This window comes from Mchenga conophoros, linkage group LG14, assembly GCF_057382185.1.
Source record: "Mchenga conophoros isolate Kocher_MC1m ecotype Shallow Benthic linkage group LG14, M_conophoros_male_GT1.1, whole genome shotgun sequence".
NCBI classification, from domain to species: domain Eukaryota; kingdom Metazoa; phylum Chordata; class Actinopteri; order Cichliformes; family Cichlidae; genus Mchenga; species Mchenga conophoros.
In genome coordinates, this window is record NC_140539.1 from 28244488 (window position 1) to 28266771 (window position 22284).

Below are 22284 nucleotides of genomic sequence, written 5' to 3' on the forward strand. Positions count from 1 at the left end.
AAAGAATAATAAGAGTAATATTAAAACTAAGTAGCTGCCGCCATTGTTGGAAACTGAGCTGGGCCGCGCTATGAATTCTGGGACAGAGCTGCTTCTTCTTCTTCGGGGTTTAACGGCAGCTGGCATCCTCGTACATGCAGTGCTGCCATCTTCTGTTTCAGTCCGTTATTACACTCTTAAATCCCACTACTTATTCCTGCGTCTTTTGTGATCTTATAAAGCTTCAAACGACGCGTCGACTATTAAATCAGTCGTCGACGATTTTGATAGTCGACGTAATCGTGACTAGTCGACTAATCGTGGCAGCCCTAGTTAGAATAGACAGTGCATTGCAGTTTTTAGTGTATGGGGCTGCATAGTCACAGCAGCCATCTTGACCCTGTCCACCGCAAAAACCGGCAATAAACGGCAAGGGAGCATCAGAACTGGACCACAAAGCAATGGAAGCGGTTGGCCTGGAGTAATGAATTACTTGGATGGCTGGGGACGAGTGCAACTCTCACATTGGGAGCACATGGCACCCAGATGTACTATGTGAAGATGGCAAGCTGATGGAGGCAGTGTGATGTTTGAGCAATAATTAGCTATGGAAACCTTGGGTCCTGCCATCCATGTGGATGTTATGTTAACATGTACCACCTACCTAAGCACTGTCGCAGAACAACAGCAACACCCTTTCATGAAAACAATATTAGCTGATGGCTGTGCCCTCTTTCAGCAGGATAATGTGCCCTGCCACAAAGGAAAAATGGTTCAGGAATCTCAATTTCAAAAATGATTCGGTTCTCAATTCAATCGCCACATCTATCTATCTATCTATCTATCTATCTATCTATCTATCTATCTATCTATCTATCTATCTATCTATCTATCTAACCAAATACATGAAGCCCACTATCTACAGTAATGAACTGGCCTTACTCTGTGCTGAGCTCTGTTCTTTTCAGTCTTCCTGTATAACAGCTTTTAGAGGGAAAATGAACCAAAGTACTGTAACCTGGATTGTACATGTAATAACATGTCAAAGGTGTCAAACTCATTTCCTGCACTCAGCTCGCTACCAAAGGAGACCAAAATCACCTCCCTGAGAAAATAAATCATAATCCGAGACCGTGTCGTCCACGTTGTTTTTAATTTACACCACTGAGTTAAATCTTCTCTTTGACTGATGACTGAGAACCTTCACAGACAAATCTTCTCTTTGCTAAACTAATTCGAAGAACTCAATCAACTCAACAGAGAATCACAGATATTCTGCTCGTTTTAGAAAGTCCATAAGAAGCTCTACATCTCGTTTTATGTATTTCTAAGTGAATTCAATTCCTAATGCAAGTGTTTTGCCTTTAAAAGACTTTCTATTTCTATCCAAGTGCCAAATAAACTGATAGCTGCTTTCCTGTGCAGCGCTCCAACGAGACACTCCCTTTGTGCAGAATGTATCCTGCAGAACTGCCAGTTCAGAGGAAGAAAAAAAATCAATGTCCTCTCAAAGTGCCACATTATATAAACCCCAGCAATCAGAAACATGATCAGATTCAATATTTGCACTGTTATGTGGCCATGTTCACTGACATATCATGATATGGTGCATTTGCAGTGTTGTTGTTAATCTTTGGACATTTCTTCTTCTTTTTTTTTGCATTGTTGCATTACAGTATATGTGAAGCTTTTAGATTTGTTTCCCTTTTGTTTGAAAGTTTTAAACGTAGTAAGTGATTAAGAAATAAGATTTCTAAATCACTTAATACATAATAATTAGGGCTGGGCCATATCATACCGTTCACAGTAATACCGGTACAATGTCGGGCAACGATAAGAAAATGAAAAATCGCGATAGAATATGGGTAAAATGCGCATGCACTGGGCCTTTGTTTTCATACGCACATGGCAGAAAAAGCATGGCGGCGACGGAGAATGAGAAGGGCGAAAGTAGATTGTTGAATGAAACAGATGAACTAGAATTGGTTTGTAAAAATGCTGCAACTTCAGTGGTGTGGAACTAGTTTAGCTTTCGTCCGTCACATACACAACAAAGCACTATTTTTGGTAGCGCATGCTAGCGGGCCGTCGTTATTGCCATGGTTTTTGGAAAATACGGCACACTTAAAATCACCTTTGATTTTTCTGACAATCGACAGTGCTCCTTATAATCCCGTGTGCCTTGTGTTTGAATTCTGGTTGGGTTTACTGACCTCGAAACAATTTTATGTCGTACATGGCGCTCGAAAATCTGTCAAATGTTTTAGTACGACTTTGCTAAGCTATGAAGCCGCACCACTTGATGGATTGTCGGAGCATTACGGCTGTCGTAGGCAGGAGCCTGGCAGAGTGATACGTACTGTGCTTCAACATAATATTACCGTATTGTGTGTGTATAACCTCTTTTTAAGTTTTGTGGATATTATACATGGTTATGGTCAGACTATGTCGGCCAATTTCCACTGGAAATGCCTTTTGATTAAACTGTCAACAAGGAGTTTGCATTTGCACTGTTAAATTTTTATATAACTTTAATGCACATAAAAAACAGCTGCTTGTTTAAGTGAAAATACATTGATGGGGGTTTTTTTGCACTAATAAAGTTGTGGAGTTGTAAAGTGTTTTTGTCTAGTGTCAATTATATCGTCAGTTATATCGTTATCGCAAATTTTCAAATGTATATCGTGATAAATATTTTTATATTTTTATATCATATCGCCCTGCTCTAATAATAATAATAATAATAATAATAATAATAATGATGATGTGCTCTGTATATGTAGAAAGACACTAAATATCATGAAAGTCCATCCTCCCATTCTTTCCCAACAGACCAGAAAGTCTGCCTGTAAACCAACCAGTGAAGTTTGCAGTAGGCTGTGACGTCAAAACCACATAAGCATAACCCCCACTAGAAGAGAGCTGCCTGAGTAGGCACAGACCCTCTGTTTTTTGACTGAGCAGCCACTGCTATTTCCTCACCAGAGTCACTTTTTCAAGCTAAAATATCTCAATCAGGAGCAAAGAACACCAAATCTGTTGTTGTCTGTAAGAGTGAACACAAGAGTCTTCATGTACTCCCAGCATCTGGGGAACTAAATACAAGTGGATTACTTTTATTTTTATGGCAATGTGGTCTGCACCACAGTGGCAAAATCCTTATCTCACAGCCAAGAGATATTTCGAAATTGTAATGCTGAGGCACAGATAGAAATGCTGGAAACCTGGAAACCAAAAATTGTGTTTTTATCGTAGAGTTTTTTATTTGTTTCTCTCTGACTCTCTGTGCTTACACATAACTTATTTAAACACAGACAAATTCCTAATGAAGCCTTCCTTGTTTTTCCTTCCTGTGGCCAGACAACGGAATTAGTGAAAAGCAAAACATGACTAATGTACTGCATGTGTGTACTACATGTTAACCAACAGTCACTTACAAGCCATTTCCAAAGACGTTTTTTGGCAAAGTTACCCTGCACATGTTGTGAAACAACAAAATGTCTCAAACAGCTGCCATATCAGGTGAATGTGCTGCTTCTACCATTGGCTTATCCACTGTGTGACTGGCAGACCTGTGTGTGGCGGGTCTGCTGGATTTAAAGCTACAGACACTGAAACGTCTCTTAGATCTTGACACTGTTTAGATTTAATAATATTCTGTATGACAACCAGAGCTGAAACTTGAAATACATGATCAAGGGACATTAACTTGTTAAAAAGGGTCTGAAAACTAAAGCTGTTTTCACACGTGCGCTGAAGTCTTGAACTTCACTAGACATCACCCAGAAAAGCAGCATGTGAGAACAAATAATGTCAGAATCAATCTGTGTAAGGTCCAAGTGATGTCAGATTGAGCCCAAGTGTGAACAGAGCGAGTAATTGCCCAGAGATTTCACAAAGGTGAGTGTGCATTCTGATGACATTTCTATCATGTCACCTGCACGCTCTATCCTGGTGTCCCCCCTCCCCAAGCCCCTGCCTAAACCAAAGAGTATCTCCAGTAGTGTCAAACACACATGCTACGTGTGAAAGAGCAACACTGGACAGTGCGTCCCTGATCATTCAGACAGTTACATGTGACATTTATGTGTGAAAACAGCTAAAAGCTGGGGCAGAAACCGTCTTTTATAATAATAACCTTTTCGCATCTTATGACTCAATAGGACTGCAAAGAAACAAAAAACTCTGCACCTCCTCTTTCTTTACAGGTTAAAGCCTGATACAGCAGCTTTTGCCCAAACATAGATCTTTTCAGACCAACCTGGGTGAGTAACACAAAGTGGAATGAAGAACAACATTCAGGGAAATAAGATGTGTGGGTGCAACGGGGTGAACAGATGACTTTCACCTAGGAGAGTGAGGTTCAATTTGAGTGAAGCTAAAAGTCAGCAGTGACTTGTTTTTGGCGCGTATGTGTGCGTGCTCATCTGGAGGGGGGCTTAGACGAGAGATATATTTAAATTCTGACGTGTGTTTTCTTTTTTTGTTTTTGCCCCTTCAAATTTCAACTTACTGAAAGGATCTGAAAACTCTCTCCACCACTGGTTAAAACCTCCTACAAGCTGAGAAGATCATGAAAATTTGATGATTGTAATAAATTACTCTAGAAGCTTTAGACCACAGATAAGACAGCACCACTCTCCTTAAGTACAGACCTACCAGGTGATTACTGTAAACACAGGAAAACTAATTTAGCAAGGGTGTATCCAGTCATATTACTTCTTTGTTCTCAAATAATAACTTTTGTTTGTTATGGGAATGTTGACACACAACTACCACTGTAGTGGCTTTCATGACATTGATGAAGCTGTAAATAAAGAGCTTGAAAAGTCACAGCATGTCCATTCTTCCTGGAGCAAGAAATACATTTTTACACTAGTCGCAATTAAAGCAAACGCGAAAACAATAGAAGAAAAAAATCTAAAGCGACGTCGCAGTAAGAAGCTTGCATATCCTTTGTTTTTTGGGGTTTTTTTGCACAAAGGCATTTAGGAAAAACTTGTCATTAGAAACATCCAGCTGCTCTATTTTCTGAGCGGTGATAATGTGCTCTCGTAAGACTTTTGACAAGAGGAAGCACACATGAGGCATGAGTTCATGCCGAGTTTATGTCATGTGAGAGTACAGCAGCTGAAAAGCAGCTTCTATCTATCTGCAAACAGAAACACGAGGGCAACTTAGAATAACAGCGGCACATTGTAGGTGTTCATCTACCAAGGATCCTGCTTAAGGTGTGATATATGCTTCATTGGAGGCTCATAAATAATTGACTCATTACATAATGGTGAAAAGAAAATTCCTTTGAATATATATGACAAACCGCCAATTCCTGAGGAATCAATGTTGCACACATTCATAAGTTTATCAAACCATCTATTGTATGTATTCTCAATCCGTATTCGCAGCAGCCCAGGGTGTTTTCTGCCGTTCATCAGAGAGGCTGTTTTCTCTGTTGAGATAAGAAATTAAATCTGCAGGAGCGGAGGATGCTGGGTTTGCTGCAGGGTGGTGAAGCAGCAGCTCTGATAGTGGAGCCGACTCCCATTGCGCAGGCTATGAGGCAAACAGCCGTGGCGCCAGCCCAACCCTGCCTATGTGAGAGGATAGTTAACAGAGTCACTCAGCTGAGGATCTCTCTCTCGTTCTCTCTCTGCCGCTCTCTCCTTTCTGTATGTGAACATGTGGTTAAAGCTGTATGTGACAAAGCGAAGGAAAAGTATGAGACGCTGTGCTTTTGAATTGCTCTGTTTCTCAATTCGAGCTAGTGTGTGGGAGAAAAAAGGAAATGAAAGAGTAAAACTGCAAGCTTCGCCTTTGTGAAGGGAATATGCTCACATGATGAGTCAAACATATTGACCCTGAGCGATCGATCGAGTCAAAGGGTGACAATCTTCCTTTAGCATATCGTTATCAAAGCCTCTTCCTTTCTGTCCGACTGCCGCCATCACTTTCCTCTCACATTAACAGTCTGGATGTTTTGTAGAGTGTTATGCAAATGTAAAGAGGGTTTTAATTTCAATTTGGGAACTCACCAGAATACTGGGCTGTTTTGGATGCTCCTCACAGGGTTCAGTTCAAAGCAGCCTGCGGAGAGAAATAAACGGTCACACCTTAATGTGCAGGCACAAATAACATTGGGGGCCATATGGCAGCAGTTGTAATAGTGTCAGAATTGTAAAAAGGTTCAATTTATAGTTCAATCTTTAATTCCATCCCAGACTTAATACAAATGACTTGATATTTCTGTCTTGGTGGAACAAATAATTTTCTGCCTACAGAGCCTCTTACCCAGGTAGAATTTTCGAGAAGAAATATCGCTCTACTTGCCTCCTACTCTAAAGAAGATTTCCAGCTTTACATAGATAATTAATATTTTTCTCAAGTCTATATAATAATTAACCTTGGATTGTCATTACAGCTATTAAATAGGATGAATGGATTCAATGAATGCCGACTGCTGAATGCTGAACATGTCGTTTCTGGAGGTTTTGCGACCTTCTTTTGTGCCATGCACTAAGTAACACACTGCATTATCGCTGCAAATTTTATTATTAAGATGTCACCCATAGAAAAATCGAGAGGTTCAGTAAAGGTAATAACTTTAATAGAATGATAAAGAAATACCGTAAGGTATTTTAATCCAATACAGCCTCCACACTGACCAAGCGATTAAAGATTATATTGCGGGCACAGAAACAATCTGTCCCAGCTCATTAATTACACCCGCCTTTTCAGTTAAACAGTTATTTAATGAATTAAATTAATCATCTAACTAATCATTTCATTAATTAACAACATCTGCACTGATTCTTCTGCACTGTCTCAAAGCTGTGAACCAACCTTAAACCTCTTATTAGCAATACCAAAACCTTTTACTACCTTTATGCTAAAAGGTCAAAGCAGGATCAAGTTTTTACAGATAGATGGCTTTAGCTTCCTCTCTCCAAATTTTTAATAAAAGACATTTTATGAATTCATAAAGATATTAGCTCATTTGGAATTTGATGGCAACACAAGGCTGAAAACGTAATTGGTATTAAACAGAAAAGACTGAAAAATGAAAAATCATTTAGCAAAGAATTAGGTTAATTGGCAACAAGTCAGTAACACCACTGGGTTTAAAATAGCATCTTAGAGAGGAAGAGTTTCTCAGAAGATGCACAAGATACCCAAATTTGCAAAAAGACTGCATCTACAAATTATAGAATCATGTTTCTCAACGTAAAATTGCAAAGGCTGGGAATATCTCTCGTACCTCTGTATGGTACGTAACATCATCAAACAATTGGGATTATCTGGAGAAATCTCTGTGTGAAAGGGACAAGGCCAAAACTCAATGTCAGAGGCCTGTGATCTTCAGGCCCTCAAGAGCTCCTGCATTAAAATCACTGTATGGGCTCAGGAACACTTCCAGAAGTGCAAGCTGAAGCTCTTTCACACAAAGAAGAAGCTATATGTGAACATGAAACAGAAATGCCACCATTGTCTTTGGGCCACTGTTCATTTGAAATATGAGGCAATTGGAAAACTATGAACATGGGTAATCTGCATCCTCCAGATTACACAGAAAAGAGAAGAGGGACAATCTGTCTTGTCATCAGCATTTAGCTCAAAAGCCCAGGTTTCTGATGGTATGAGGATGCACTACTGCTTATAGAACTGGCAGCTTCACATCTGGAAAGACACCAATAACCTCCTAAGACCCGAACTCTTCCACGGCATGCATTTTTAATTTCTCTTTGATATTTGGGCTGATTGGGACCTGATGAATGTAGAAACAAAGAATAACCAGATTTTTTTTTTTTACCTGATTTTTGTTTTTAAGAAAAATGAGAGCCACATATGAGGATATTCGTTTAAAATTTTGATAGAACACTAGCAGTATAATGTCCTTGTAAGTGGATATCAGTAGAGCAAAATTGAGTATTTTAGTCTAAATAACCCAAAATGTGATGTCCACATATGTGGACGCCAGGTCCTAGGAGGTTAATGCTAGAAGGTATATACAGGTTATAGGGCAACATATACAATGTCTTGCATATTTCAGCAAGTCAATGCTAAAACAAATTTCCCACGTGTGGGACTAATAAAGGTTATCTTATCTTATCTTATCTTAAAGAACATAATGCAGCTATTGAAACAGCATGGCTTCACAACAGAAGACTCCCTGAACTGCTGACCTGGCCTGCCTGTACACATTTGGACCACCAGGAAGTGAAAATTACAGTAAAGAAGACCCAGGGCTGTTGAGCAGCTCGAATCCTTTATCAGACAAAAATGAGACAACATTCCTCTTCCAAAAGTCCAGCAGCTGCTCTCCTCAGTTCCCAGATGTTTACATACTGTTATTAGAAGAAGAGGGGATGCTACACAATCATAAACACAGCCCATTAAACACAAAGATGTGTTGCTGCTATTAAATTCAGAATGAGAAATTGCTCAATTTCTCAGCTTAAAGATTTCATATGTTTTCTGTGGTTAATTGCCAAAAAAACATTCTGATTTTCTTTAGATTTTACAAGCGTCCCAACTTGAGTTCATAGTACTGCATGCCAAAAATATTCCACTAGATATTTTTGATCCATCAACTTGTATTCAAGTGAGTAAAATGTGTTGTTGTTGTTGTTTTTTTTTTAATTGACAACAACTAACTCACATCACCCACCATAAAAACCAATGGTAATATCTGGCAGACAGATGATCTGTTATTAACACGTTTAAAGCACTGACTGAGATGGTACATGCTGGGTTTATACCAAGTTTGGTGTAAACACTTTCCCAAATACACAAAGAAAATGTCAAATCTCATTGAAGCCACTGCAGAAATGTAAATAGGTTAAAATTATTCAAGGCAGCTTTCTGTCTCTCCCCAGTTCACTAAATGTGCACATGGAGCTATCATTTTTAATTGAAGCTTTAGGAGATGAAGGAAAAGAGGAACAGTTTTTCAGGAGTAATGACAACATAGGAATAGCTCTGATTCTCCTCTGTCAAATTTAATTGCCAAAACAGCCATCTTGATTAAAATCTCAACAGCCCTTTTTATCAGTCCCAGCCATGGCAGAGAAAGCGTGTTTGTCCAAGCAATAAATATTTACCAACCCAAACTCTCCATTCTACCAAGTGTAAACAAGGTAAGTCTCTACAAAAGACCCTGACATTGAGAGCAACCTTTAGAGGTTGTTCAGTAGCAATCAATTACATCAGATAGAGACATGCCCCCACTTCTTCTTCTGTGTCAAGTTTGCGGCTCACCTCCTGCCTACACGGGCTCTCTTAACGTGCACTGTGGGTGATATTCCAAACATTAGCTAAATCCAAAATCATCAAGTTTAATCTAATACAGCTTATTTTCTTTTACATTACATAATGTCAAAGAGCCAGCATTCCCTGACCTAAACAGCAATGTGAAAAGTACAATTTCATGGTTGCTGCTCTTCCCTGAGATGCCTATTCTATCTCTGTGTTCTTAAAGGACTAAAGATTTGACTAATACGTACTGTACACACTCGAGCTGCAAATATCACCAGTGCTTTTCAAGACGGTTTAAGCCGTCATAGCACATATTGTAAATGCACGCTACCTGCCCCTCCATCGACTCATCAAACTCCCACTCAGACACATCAAACACATCCAGTGCGTGCGCATCCGCGTCACTTGAGTGACATGCCGATTGGGTTTTGTGCGAGGATTTTCTACTCTGCATATGGCTGATTGCTGCTATTTCTCTAATTAAAAACACTGTAGAGGGATGTGTGACTTCCAGTGGCGAGGAGAAAGGTCGGATGCTCGAAAACAAAAGCAGTTTTTTCTTCAAAACATCTTTCCGAGATCAGATGTCATTAGACTCATATACCGCCTCTAGCCAGTTCTTCAGTTGTGCCAAAACAGATGGTGTGTGTAGCTTTTAAAGCTCGACTCCTGTGGCTAGAAATATATAGGGCTCAGAGCTTGTTAATTCCCTTCAATCAATATATTTGCCTTTATTTTCTCTGTCGTTACAAAGAAAAGTAACTCATATTGATTATTATTTAACAGACTGAAATTTTTAATGATTTAATTCACCCAAATCTACATATCTTAAGTATTTTCTGTCATACAGTGAGAAGTAACATTTCATATGCTCACATTCACAATGCAGAACCACAAAAGATTTTTGCTACAATGACTAATTTAGCCAAATACCAGCTAATTCTAGTACTATAACTGCCTAATCAATTACCAGCAACACTGTCTGCCATAAAAATAATATCATCACTCTAAATTCTATACATTTAAAGTCTTATATAATTGTTATACTGGTGATTTCTATTTGACTGATGATTCATTAGATACTGCAGCAGTGAGTGTGGAGGTTTGCTTCTCCCTGCTTTTGTTAACCCAGCGTAGCAACCCAGGCTTTTCATCTGCAGCCATCCTCAAGGACAAACAGCTTTTTGTTCACCGCTTTTTGATAACCTCAGCCGTTCAGTACACAGGGTGAGGCAGCCGCTTGGATAGAGGTAAGCTTGGATTTTAATCACGCCCCGCATACTGACAAAATGGAAGCTTTTAGATAACTACTCTAGTTTTATCCCTCCAAAATGATGTCACGTTACTGATGGCCATAGAAACTTTATCAGTCGAAGCACTCTGTAGAATTCCTAATGTGTTTTTCATTAGTAATAATCATGACTCAGCAGACTCTCAAACTGATGGCAGTAATAGCACCAGGACCACCTTTAGCAGCAATAACTTTAAGTAATCATTTTCTCTATGCCTTTATCAGTCTCTCACATCACTGTGCAGAAATTCTGGTCCACTCTTCTTTACAGCGTTGCTTGAGTTCAGTGGAGGATTGCAGAAAGGTCACTTATATACAGAGTTCACAGTCAACTCACGATATCCTCTGTGGCTACAAATCACACCCAAATCATCGCCCCTCCACCACCGTGCCTCCCAGTTAATGTGAGGCATCTCCATTTTGGTCTCATCTTTCTAAGGACGCTGTTTTGTGGTTTGTTCAAATGCAACTTTGTAAACCTAAGCCATGCTGCCATGTTTTTTTTGTTGTTTTGTTTTTTTTAGAGAAAAGAGGTTTTCTCCCCAAGCCAGACTTGTTCAGTCATCTCTTCAATTCTGCTGTTATTAGCTTTAACATTTAGCATGCTAACTGAGGTCTGTAGTGTCTAAGATGTAGCGCTTTGGGTTTTTTTTTCATTAGACCCACCATTAGATGGTCTGACCTACGGAATTGTGTTATTGTGTTACCACACATGCTCCTGACCAGCAAACTCCCAAAATTTCTGCTTGTGGTCACACAAAGTGGATTTGATAAGCAGTACATTGAAAGACCCTGGAATATTAAATCTCTATACCTCTGTCTAAAATATGTTTAAAAATAGCAAGCGAATAGAATACATACGTCTCTATTACTCTGCTTGACTTGCCAGAAGGTTAATGTAAATATTTTAAGGCCGTGGCCCAGGTTGCGATCACAAAAGCAAATCTAAAAACAAATAAAGAACCATATATACAATAGGGGTGGGGGGAAAAAATCGATACTGTGTAGTATCGTGATATTTTGTTTGCTAATAATGTATCGATACAGGGACAGCAGAAATCAATATTTTGTTACAAAAAAAGTTTTTGTGCTCTGACTTCAGAGCATGTTGATCCTTTTTCTGAGCAAGAATACTGGCATTCCTTCACTGTCCAAATGTGTTTAACTTTTTTTTGGCAGCAATAAACATGACAGTTTACTTATTTTAATTTAAGACATGTTTTATTTTAATTAAGTTTAAAACTTTTTTATTTATTATATTTTATATTTTGTTTTAATTTACTTTCAAATTCTTCAGTTGCTGAATGGGCTGCATAGTTTTCATAAATTGCATAGTTCAGAATAGCTATAATTGTACCAGATGGTTGCATTCAGTTAAGTTGGACTAGACTGTAATACAAACCGTTCCGTTTGTCAACAATAAGTGCGAGACTTTGATATTAGATAAAATGAATATTGATAAAGTTTACCTTTATGTACAGAATCTGAATATCGCAGATATTTTAAAAAAAATCGCAATAATATCGTATCGTGCGTTAAGTATTGTGATAATATCGTATCGTGGGATGTATGGTGATTCCCACCTCTAATATACAAATTGGGGTTATGAACCTAACCAGTCAGATGAATTGTAAATAGTAAGAGGCATATGGAGGCCTAGGGAGTCTGAGCAAGAAGCGACATAATGAGAAGAAATGAGAAGAAAAAGGATGCAAAGATGCAAATACCCACGCCATTACAATGCATGCTCAAGTGATGGTTTGACTGCAGTGTTTTTCCTCTCTTGAGGATGTTAAATATGCTGTGATTTTTATCAGACACCAAACAGCCGATTTAGCAGACAGCATATGGCTCTCTTAGCATGCCCACAGTTGGCATACTGTCCATTACCAGTACCTCTAGGGCAGCCAATGTGACCTCTAGAGAGCAGAGTGCTCCCAGACAAAGGCAACAACCTAAGGCAAAGGCCAGCTGAGGGCTGAACTGCAAAGAGCGGGGACACATGAATGCGCAAATGCAAAAATGTGCTTATGTTTTACGATAACATTTATCATGACTAGGATGTTGTGACTCCTTTGTTAGGAAGGAAATCTCTTTGTGGTGCAGACAGTGACCACTGAGACACTGAGCAATAATACATGATGCCGGAGAGAATTACATCAAATAAGATACGCTCTAATAATTGCCATGGTTATGCAGCTATTTTTAATAAAAAAAAGCACACAGTTACATTTGCAAGTCTATGTTATCCTAAACAGTGTACTACATATATAAGTCAGTGAACCACAGAGAGCAAGGTGACTGAGTAGTACCCTTTAGTCATCTCATATGATAAACTATAAACAGAACACGGCTGTGCACAACTTGGCCAAAGAGGTCAGCAGGGTCAGCGGTGTGTCTTGGACATGCAAACTAAGAGCATGTGAAGAATCAGAGTTTCCCCTCAAATCTTGATGAGTCAGGATGGATCGTCTCCGTGGCTCATCATCTGATGCTACGGTAGTAAGCTCTTTCCCCTCCCCTTTCCCCTTTGCGAACAGAAGCCTCTGATGATGTCCGTAATGCTATTTATACACTTAGGCACACTCAGCACATTTACCAGCATCGCATAAATAATCAGCAGGTATGAGAGACAGCGTGCAAGAAGGATAGGTTTGCTATCGGTTACAACAACTTCTGGCTTCCTAATTTCACAGAGAAATGTACCAGGTGTGGAACAACACAGTTCTGGCTGCATCTCCCGGGTTATTTCATTCTGTGCTGATGTACTCGGCTCAAAACTGAAACTGAGGTTTTACTGCAGACATAAACAAGCAACTGTCTGTAATAATGGGCATTTTTAATGCAAAATCTTTAATGGGCATATAGATTCTTCTGAGCAGTATAATACAGTGCCAGAGAACTTAAACTCCATATCAGAAACATGTCAGGTTTCTTACTAATAGGACACTGCACAACTTTAAATTCTCTGCAGAGGTGTGCTGTAGCAACTGGCCACTTAGTTTTCTGAATAAAAAACAAGAATACATCATTCATAAGCTAAAATAATTACCACACCATAGCACTGCAAAACATTTTTGGTTTACTAGCTGATGAGCATGTTACAACACAAAATATTCATTGTTGACACAAAATATTCACACACAATTACATATATATATATATATATATATATATATATATATATATATATATATATATATATATATGCATGTATGCACTATATGCACATGACAGTAATCAAGATAAAAACAGAAGCATGTTGTACCCAAAGTATTGCTTTTTTTCTCCTTTTTTCTGTTATTGGTATTATTATTCAGCCCTGGACTTTGCATTAGTGGAACTGTTTTTTGTTTTTCTCTCTTTTTTTTTACCTTTAATTTGAAGGCAGACTGTATACAGAGTCCAGAAATGAAACCCCACGATTTTTTCTGCAAAAATGGCTGCAAATTTGAACACAACTGCAAACAAATGATGTAAACACAAATCGTGTCCAAAAATGCTATTGAATTTTTGGCCCCGCAGTTAATTTGGCATTCTGGAATACAGTCTCTCTCGTTAGACTGCTTGCACTGACTGTCTAGTCGCCAGTACTACATAATCACGCCCTTCATTTACATCTCCTACTAATGTTTACAGAAAAATAAACACGGAAACATACAGATATACCGCTTCGGTAACAGAAGCTAATGTCTGCTGTGTTCATTCCATTTAAGGCAGAAGGCTATTTACTCAAGGGGTTCAAGGAGAATCCAGACCAGCTTCCTTGTGAGAAAACGGTTCTGATGCAGGAGGGGCCAAGCCCCAAAGCACTAAAATACTGCACCCCAAACACGATTATCCAGCACTTTAAATATTCTTCCAAGGGTACATAATGTCCCTGTTTAAATTTGTGTGACAGAAAAATCCTTCCAGGCTTATATCGTGTTAGATGTGGTTTTTCAAATGTAGACACACAGTAAGAATTGACATGAAATAAATGGAAAAGTCAAGCTGCATAGGTGCAACTCTCATTGTGAGGACAAAGGGAGCATTGTGGGACAGCAAAGTCCCCAAAACACATAAGGGGAGAGTTTCATTTTTAAATCTCTAGCTTCTTTATTGTTACACTGACATATGTCTATAAAACAGCTGAGGGGAGGAGAAGACTGATAAAAACCCATTAGTTAACTAAATGAGCACAATGAGCTATGCAGAAGTTGAGAAGTGGTTTTGTTGAAGAGTTGGCTTGGACAGGAAAGGGAAAAACCACAGCTCAGTTCGGCTGCAGTGGACAGTTTTTCTTTATTTATTTTATTACTTGATTTCCTTGGACTACAAAGAAGCTTTTGTGTGTCATGACTTCTTTTTTTCCTACCACAGTAAAGTTAAAGCAACAACAAGAGCACAAACATCAGAACGTTACCAGTTGTTTCACATATTTCTGACACTGCCCCCAGTAACACTAGACAGCTACAGTATGTAGACGTGTCTGCAAGGCTCTGCAAACACAGCTAGCACCAAGCTTATAGCACTAGTGCTGAGACTACACAGCATCATGCTGGAGGCTTGATGCACTGGCACTCCCAACGTGACGCTCTTCAACAACACCAGAGAAGCAGTGCTTATACTGTTTATACTGCTTATACTGGATATCTACAGTATAAAACCACCAATTCATCACATATACACGTAAACCCACATTATTACTCTGATTATTAAATGTCATATGGATGGTGATTGATTTATTTACAAAGCTCATGTTAACACAAAGGATAAAACCAAAACAGTCGATAATAAAGAGAAATCATTGTTGAAATACAATTTTAAAAATTGTCATTTTTCAATGACTTGTGGATAATTTAACCTTAAGCTTATAAATGTCACTTTGACTAATAAGTTACAGACTTATTAGTGGAGAATTGACCAGCAATACAATGTTTTCCTACACAGTATACCATGACACCTCGCTTTAGATTCAATCACGATCATAGCACCAACAGTTCTTACTAATGAACTGCATTTATGTGTAGTTTAGTGTGCGTGTGTGTGAGATACATGTTTTTTTTAATCCATGCGTATCGCTTGCAGCTGCTCAGTTTGTGTACTTTCTGGTAGAGCCTGGTGCCATGTCAGGTGGCTTGGTTTATTTATAAAGACAGCCACACAGATTTGACAGACTGTTTAATTTTACTTTGAAACTGTGCAGCACATATGTTACAGTAGTGACTACAGCCGTTACATGCACCACATTATGGCTACAGCTATTTAATCAGCTGAAAGGGAAGACATTCACACATTTGATATGTCACTTTGCATGATGTTATAGGTAAAATGAATCCATGATGTGTGTGTTTTCTACTGGTACTCGAATTAAAATTTCAAAGTGTTAGTGATGGAATGCATTTGCACTTTCATACAAGCTGAATAACAAACAGGTTTCACCTCATGAGCTTTATTAACACATCTTCAGCCTGTATGTATAATTTATGGCATGGACATGTCAAAACATGGGATGTGGAAGCCACAAAATGACCCCAACAAATATATGTCTGGCGCAAGCGTTAAACTATCACTTAATCATCTGCATATCTGCCTATAAGGAAACAAAACTGTTACTTATGAACTGTTATTTACAAGGTTCCAGTAAAGAAAGAAGCAAAACAAAACAAAAGAGATAAAAGAAAAAACACAAGTTGTAAATTTTGCTGGGCAGAGGCCGCCAGTTTGGTTGTCATTTTAAGTTTGTGCCCATTCAGTAAAAGAAAATACTAATGCAGTACTGTGCAAACGTCTTCGTTTTACCCTTTTGTTTCCAATGAGCTGACCTTCCAATAAGTTTTTAAAGTGGCTTTCAGCAAAAAATCTCCAGGTTTTGTGAAGGTCTTTTAAAGTTTTGATTGTTTTATTAGAGGAATATTTTTGTGTGTGTTAAGCCACTTAACACTGACCTATGAATTATTCAGGCATTAAAAAAAGCACCTAATTTAAGGGATGAACCAGTGTTGTATCTGCACAATTTAACAGACAATTTAGCAAAGAACCAATTCTGAATTGTATCTTTAGCCACTTTGTTAGCAGTCTGTCAGAAAACATATAATTTGGTCCCGCTTCTTTAGTTGAATCTCTGTAAAATACCAAAGATAACACACTTTTACAGGCGTAAAAACAGTATTTTTGATTTGATAAGTTGATTCCCAAAGAGTAAAAATCTGGCATATCTGCATGCTGTGCAGTGTGTCCTTTAAAAATTGAGGACAATGGACATGTGTGGAACAAAAGACGGAGCGACAGAGCTAAAAAAAAAACAACCCAAAAAAAAAAAAACAAAAAAAAAAAACCTATCTATAGCCGATGCACAGTATCTGAAAGTCATGAAAAAATAAAATGGAAATACAGCAGAGACCTGACACAGGAACTGAGAGATGCAACTTGCCTTTTACTTGAGCTGCTTAAAGAAATTACAAGAAAGAACCAAAAGAGTTTCAGCTATGTTGAAGTATAAAGGCAATCATAATGAAAAGCTTTTGAAAAACTCTTTTTTTTTGCCTTGTATACATGCATTTCCATGTATGTTTGCATATGTATCAATAAATAACTGCAAGTATTTCCCATTTTCTCTAGCAAAATATAAATGAGGTTTGGCCCAAGACTTTTGCACTGTACTGTAAGGATGCAACTCTGATGACTCTTATAGCTTTGCCTGTGCAGAAAATGGAAAGTGGAAAGATTTCCTTTTAAGCCTGCAAGAGAGACAAAGTTAAAGGTATTTTGAGGATAATTTAAAATCCAAAAGTGAGAGCCACAAACCCACAGCTTATAATACCACAGTAAAGTACATGAAATTTTATTTTTAATTTCCTAAAAAACACAAATTTGTGTGTAATACAGTAACAAAACAAATTTGAAAAGGGTTGAACATAACTGCAACCGATCATTTAATATTAAAGGTTGAAGATGAAGTCATTTTCTTGCAATGTAGTTTGATCTTAACTTTTTTATTTTTTCTAATGTAGTGGGACGTATCATAACGTTACTCACATTTTAACATGCTTTTAGAAGAATACAGACATACGAAGCTTCAGGAATAATCACATAGAGAAATGGATATTTAGTTTATACTTTCCATATGTCTTATGTTCCAACATTCAACCTTCCACTGATGACTAAACCTCTTCAAATCTTCAGATTCTGGCAATGAAATCTGAAGTCCATGTTAATGCAATGTAACATGAGATGACACAATGAAACTTTAATGAGTTCCACGAGAAACTGGCCTGCTGCCGCAGCAAATATTGACAGGGTATTATAAGAACATCCAGAAATATTTTTTGTTCAGCACAGAGTGTCATTTCTGATATGTTAGTCATGGGATTTAAAATTCTTGGCAATAAAATAAAGAAGCAAAAACAATGCCATTTCCAACATTTAGCAGCATCTGAATGTGTAAGAATTTGCCTCAACCTGCTTGTTTTGAAAAGTGATTGTTTTCATACATCTCCCAGGCTGTCATAGTTAGCTGGACATGGACAGCCTTGCTTAGTCACTATGACAGAACATTGCTTCCATAAAGCATCAGAAGTGCTCCGCTTTGATCCACAGTTACAGTCTTATCTGAACTCAGACATCAAGTGTGCAAAGAGCACCATTGTTTGTTCGGGTCCTGTGATGTACTTGAGTGCTAGCTTTGCATGTCCTGTTATTTACTTCAGTATCTAAGGGCTCCATAAATGCCACAGCACTGGGCTGCAAAGAATAGGACGCAGCCTGAAATAGTATTTCATCAATAGTTTAGATTTGCTCTGCCATTACAGTGCCAGTGGATTTACAATTGATAATAATAGCAAACTGACAACTACACTGCAAACACTATGATCAGAAACAACAGTAAGCCTGATAAACCATGGTACCCTATCCATTTATGTCAGGCTATTGACATCCTTGCAGATATTGAAAGGGATTATGTGACTTAAGTCTGCATGTTTTGCATGCCTGAAGAAGTGTTCTACTTGGATGGAAGCTGATCTTGCCGTGCCAGTCAGCTCTGTCTGACTACTGACTTCCTCCTTTGCAGATAATCCCATGAAAAAGACAACTCTTTAATGCTTAACATCCTTAACACAGCTCTCTCAATTCCTTGAATCAAAATTAGCCACCATGCACACACAATCCATTTTGTGCCTCAACACAGACCTTTCCCACATTCCACTGAAGATGTGCCATGAACATGAATAAGGTTCAAAGTGACTGGTGTAAAAAGGCATCGCTGATAAGGCATGTGGCGATTTTGGGCATACATGACACATTGAGACTCAGTTTGTAGCAGATATCAAATTCATTCATCTTGAATTCAGCATTGGCATCTTATAAAATGAATTTATTTGCTATTTGTATTGTGTTAGGTTCTATACAAATTCAGCTCAGGCTTCTCTTGGGCTTTGCTATGAAGAACTGCAGATTTCCATTAAGATTAAACAATACTGTGGTGGGATGCCCACAAAAACAATATTTACTGTAGGGTTTTATAAAAAGACAATAACCAATTGATAGTAATGCTGTTTCTTGTACTATATGTACAACCAGACCTCCTGCTTTTACATACAGTGAATTATATTGAGTGAAGTCAATACAGAATTTAGCCTGATCCAGTTCTTTGATATAACATTATTACACGGTAAAGGGTAAACTCACGCTCTCAGTTATATATATATATATATATATATATAAGTCCAGCATAAAATGTAAAGCTGGGTTTTTTCTCTGGACATCTGCGGCTGACAAAAATGAAAAAAAGAAGAAAAAGAAATATGGGCATGCATCTGCATGAATAAATGACATTACTGGCCAAATGCTCTCAACACCTCCCAACAGATTCTGAGAAGGAGCAGTGAAAGGCGGAGAAATATGACTGCAGTCAAACAGATTGTTTGCTAAGAAATTGCTAAGAAATGTCAATCAAAATACCCTCGAGTGCAGGTTGAGTCAGTGCGCCTACACACAGAACAAACTTCAAGAATGAAGAGAAACCCCAAAATATACCCTGTGCATGTCCACCTCTTAATTCTTCACTAAAGAAAATGATTTTCTGCCTGTTGTTTATGAGTTAACATTTATCAACATGCCAACACAAAAAAATATGTTATAAATAAATTATTTATAATAACATAAGGAGAAGAGGCATATGAAAAAAACTGAGACATAAGAAGCTATAGAAATTGTAGACAAATGAAGACAGATTTGCAAATGTTTCTAATTTGCTAATACATAAAGGACAGATACAGGTTAAAACTGAAATTCAAAATGAACAAGTTCACATTATTTTGTTCCACATTTGACACTTTCTCCTGCATGCTAATGGGGGATGCTCAGGCTGACATACTTTAACTATCCAATCACTGTGCCAGGCATGTGTGTGTCTTTGTATGGTCAGTGTGAAAGATTACAATGACATTGCCTCTCAGAGAGCATTACTGTTATCTGAAGTCAGGGTTAAGCTTCATTTTTGGCTCAAGTCAGTGTCCAGGCTACAGAAACACATTTGCGTGTATTTATTCAAAAAGCTAACTAAATATTGCAGTTCAGTTGTGCAGTTAGCAGTTATTGATTTGTAGAGTTGAAAAGTTGCTGGAACTGCAAAAGGGAATGACCACAAAACATTTCGCCACCAAGGAGAAGAAAAAGTACAACAAACAAAGATCAATGAAGCATGAAGGAAGAGCAGTGGACAACTGATAGATTTTAATCACTCAGTTTCGCTCTACTAAAAGTAAATTCTTTGCACATTGTGACTTCTGACTCCTCCATTGTAGGGGGAAAAGACCAATAACAACACTATCAGCTGTTCCACGTATTTTTGCCACCAAGTGGCAGTCGACAGCTACAACTTGGAGATGCAGTGGCGTTCACTCAGGACGAAGCAAGGCAACCGCTGCTTGCCTAGTCAAATCTAAAAATAGACCTCTAATATTCTATACTAAAGCAGAAGCAGTCTATCTCCTTTAAACTCAAATAGCATCCTGTCACAAGGCTTCTTGCCTTGGCTGCAGTTGGCCATTGTCCCTGGAATCTCCGCTTGCTTTCGATCCCGTTGGAGACTGTAGCATGTCTCTTTTTCATGGGTGTGTTCATCTGCCGTTAGCAATACCTAGAGATTGTCCAGCTGAGAGACCAGTAGCTTTTACTGGTATTTATGCGAGCACATTGTAGATAACAGCTTTGAGATCAGGTACCATCTGGGCTTTGGGTGGCAACACAGCAAGCAAGTAAACGGGCTTCTGTGATTTATCATCATAACAGATCATTTTCTTCTTGTTAACCACCTTGTCCAGGCTGCATGATGTAGTGAAGATAGAGTGCAGTGTGAAAAAGTTTTTAATAACTTCTTTAGCATATTTGTAAAGAAAACCTTGATGATGGAGAGTACACGTCAAATCCAGTTTAATAAAACAAGCAAGTGAAACAGCTGTAGACTGCACTTTCAGATTAGCATCTATGAGAAATCATATGTGGACCAAATGTACACAGTTCAACGAGCAGTTTTGCCAATATTCCACCCTCATTTTTCATTCATATTTTTAATCCCTCTGTAGATATTGATAGTTAACCATAAGCTAATATTAAATCATTTGTGGTAATATAGTGCTTGCCATTCTGCATAAATCTTCGAATGCCACCGTGTAGATGACACGTACCCCACCTTTACCAATCCCCAAGTTTCTAACTGAAGATTGAAAATATGTTCTTTACTCTTCATGGTTAGATGATTGCTGGTGCTCTGTGCTAATGTTTCCACTGTCTTGCCACTGAAATTTACTGGAATGACTTTTGGGACAATGAGCCCATCACAGAGAGACAGATCAATTCTGAAGCAGTCAAGCAACAATAAAAGAAAAACAAAAAACAAAACACAAAGCACAAAACAAATGAGAATTATTAAGAAATGTTCCACAGATTCAAGTTAGATGTAAGAACTGTGTCAGAGCCACAGTGGTCAGACGAAACATGCGGGGATTAAATATGCAAGTCTGTACACACAATATTCCTGCACTAAAGCAAATATACACATATTGCCTTATTTCAAGTATTAAAAAAGGATCTTACTTTAAAAAAAACATATACATAGTGATAAAATTGTACAATCACATAAGGAAAACCTGATGTACTGAGCAGCAGTGTTTAGTACTATCCATCTGGCTGTGGAGAAGGAAGACCACATGGACACTATCCTCAACTCTCACAAAATTTATGTAGATAATATTACAGTTCATCTTGTCATATATAAAGACTGGCTACAGATTACAGTAAAAAACAGGGTCCTCTGCAACTTAATGGGTTCAGTTTCTTTCATGTACAGGGTTTTCTTAAATGTTATAACTGATACAAAAATAAGAACTGCATATTTTTAGTTACAGTTTAAAAACTAGAAGACTGGAGTTCAAAGATGAAACAAGCCCAGTGCACTCGATCACACAGTTTCTTTTGATGTTAACAAAGTTTCTAAAGTAGGTTAGCAAACATCTGAAAGTGGCTAGCTAACTGTTCACCTGGGAGCATAACTGCTCATGTAAAGAGAGATAAAACATAATCACAAGCAAATAATATCATTTATCTTCACGTGTAAATTCAACAACTTGAGTGTGTAGAAGTCATTGTCCAAGCGCACAAAGAAGCCATCACAAATGCAAGAGTGACCAGGTGGTGAGCGCTAGAGCTGATTCGTGCTGTTATAGCAGTTTACAAAGTTCAAAGTTGAATTTGGTTTGCCTGAATCAATCTGAGGCTTC

The 22284-nt window shown here is 38.2% G+C and overlaps 1 protein-coding gene across 2 annotated transcripts in view; it reads right to left on the reverse strand.

The window, feature by feature from the left end:
• Positions 1-22284, reverse strand: part of lrfn1 (leucine rich repeat and fibronectin type III domain containing 1) — a 134845-nt gene that overhangs the window by 64821 nt on the left and 47740 nt on the right. For both annotated transcript variants that reach the window (XM_085243746.1, XM_085243747.1), the window contains exon 3: positions 6012-6063. The gene's annotated coding sequence lies outside the window, so the exon portion shown is untranslated. The remainder of the gene's footprint in view (positions 1-6011; positions 6064-22284) is intronic.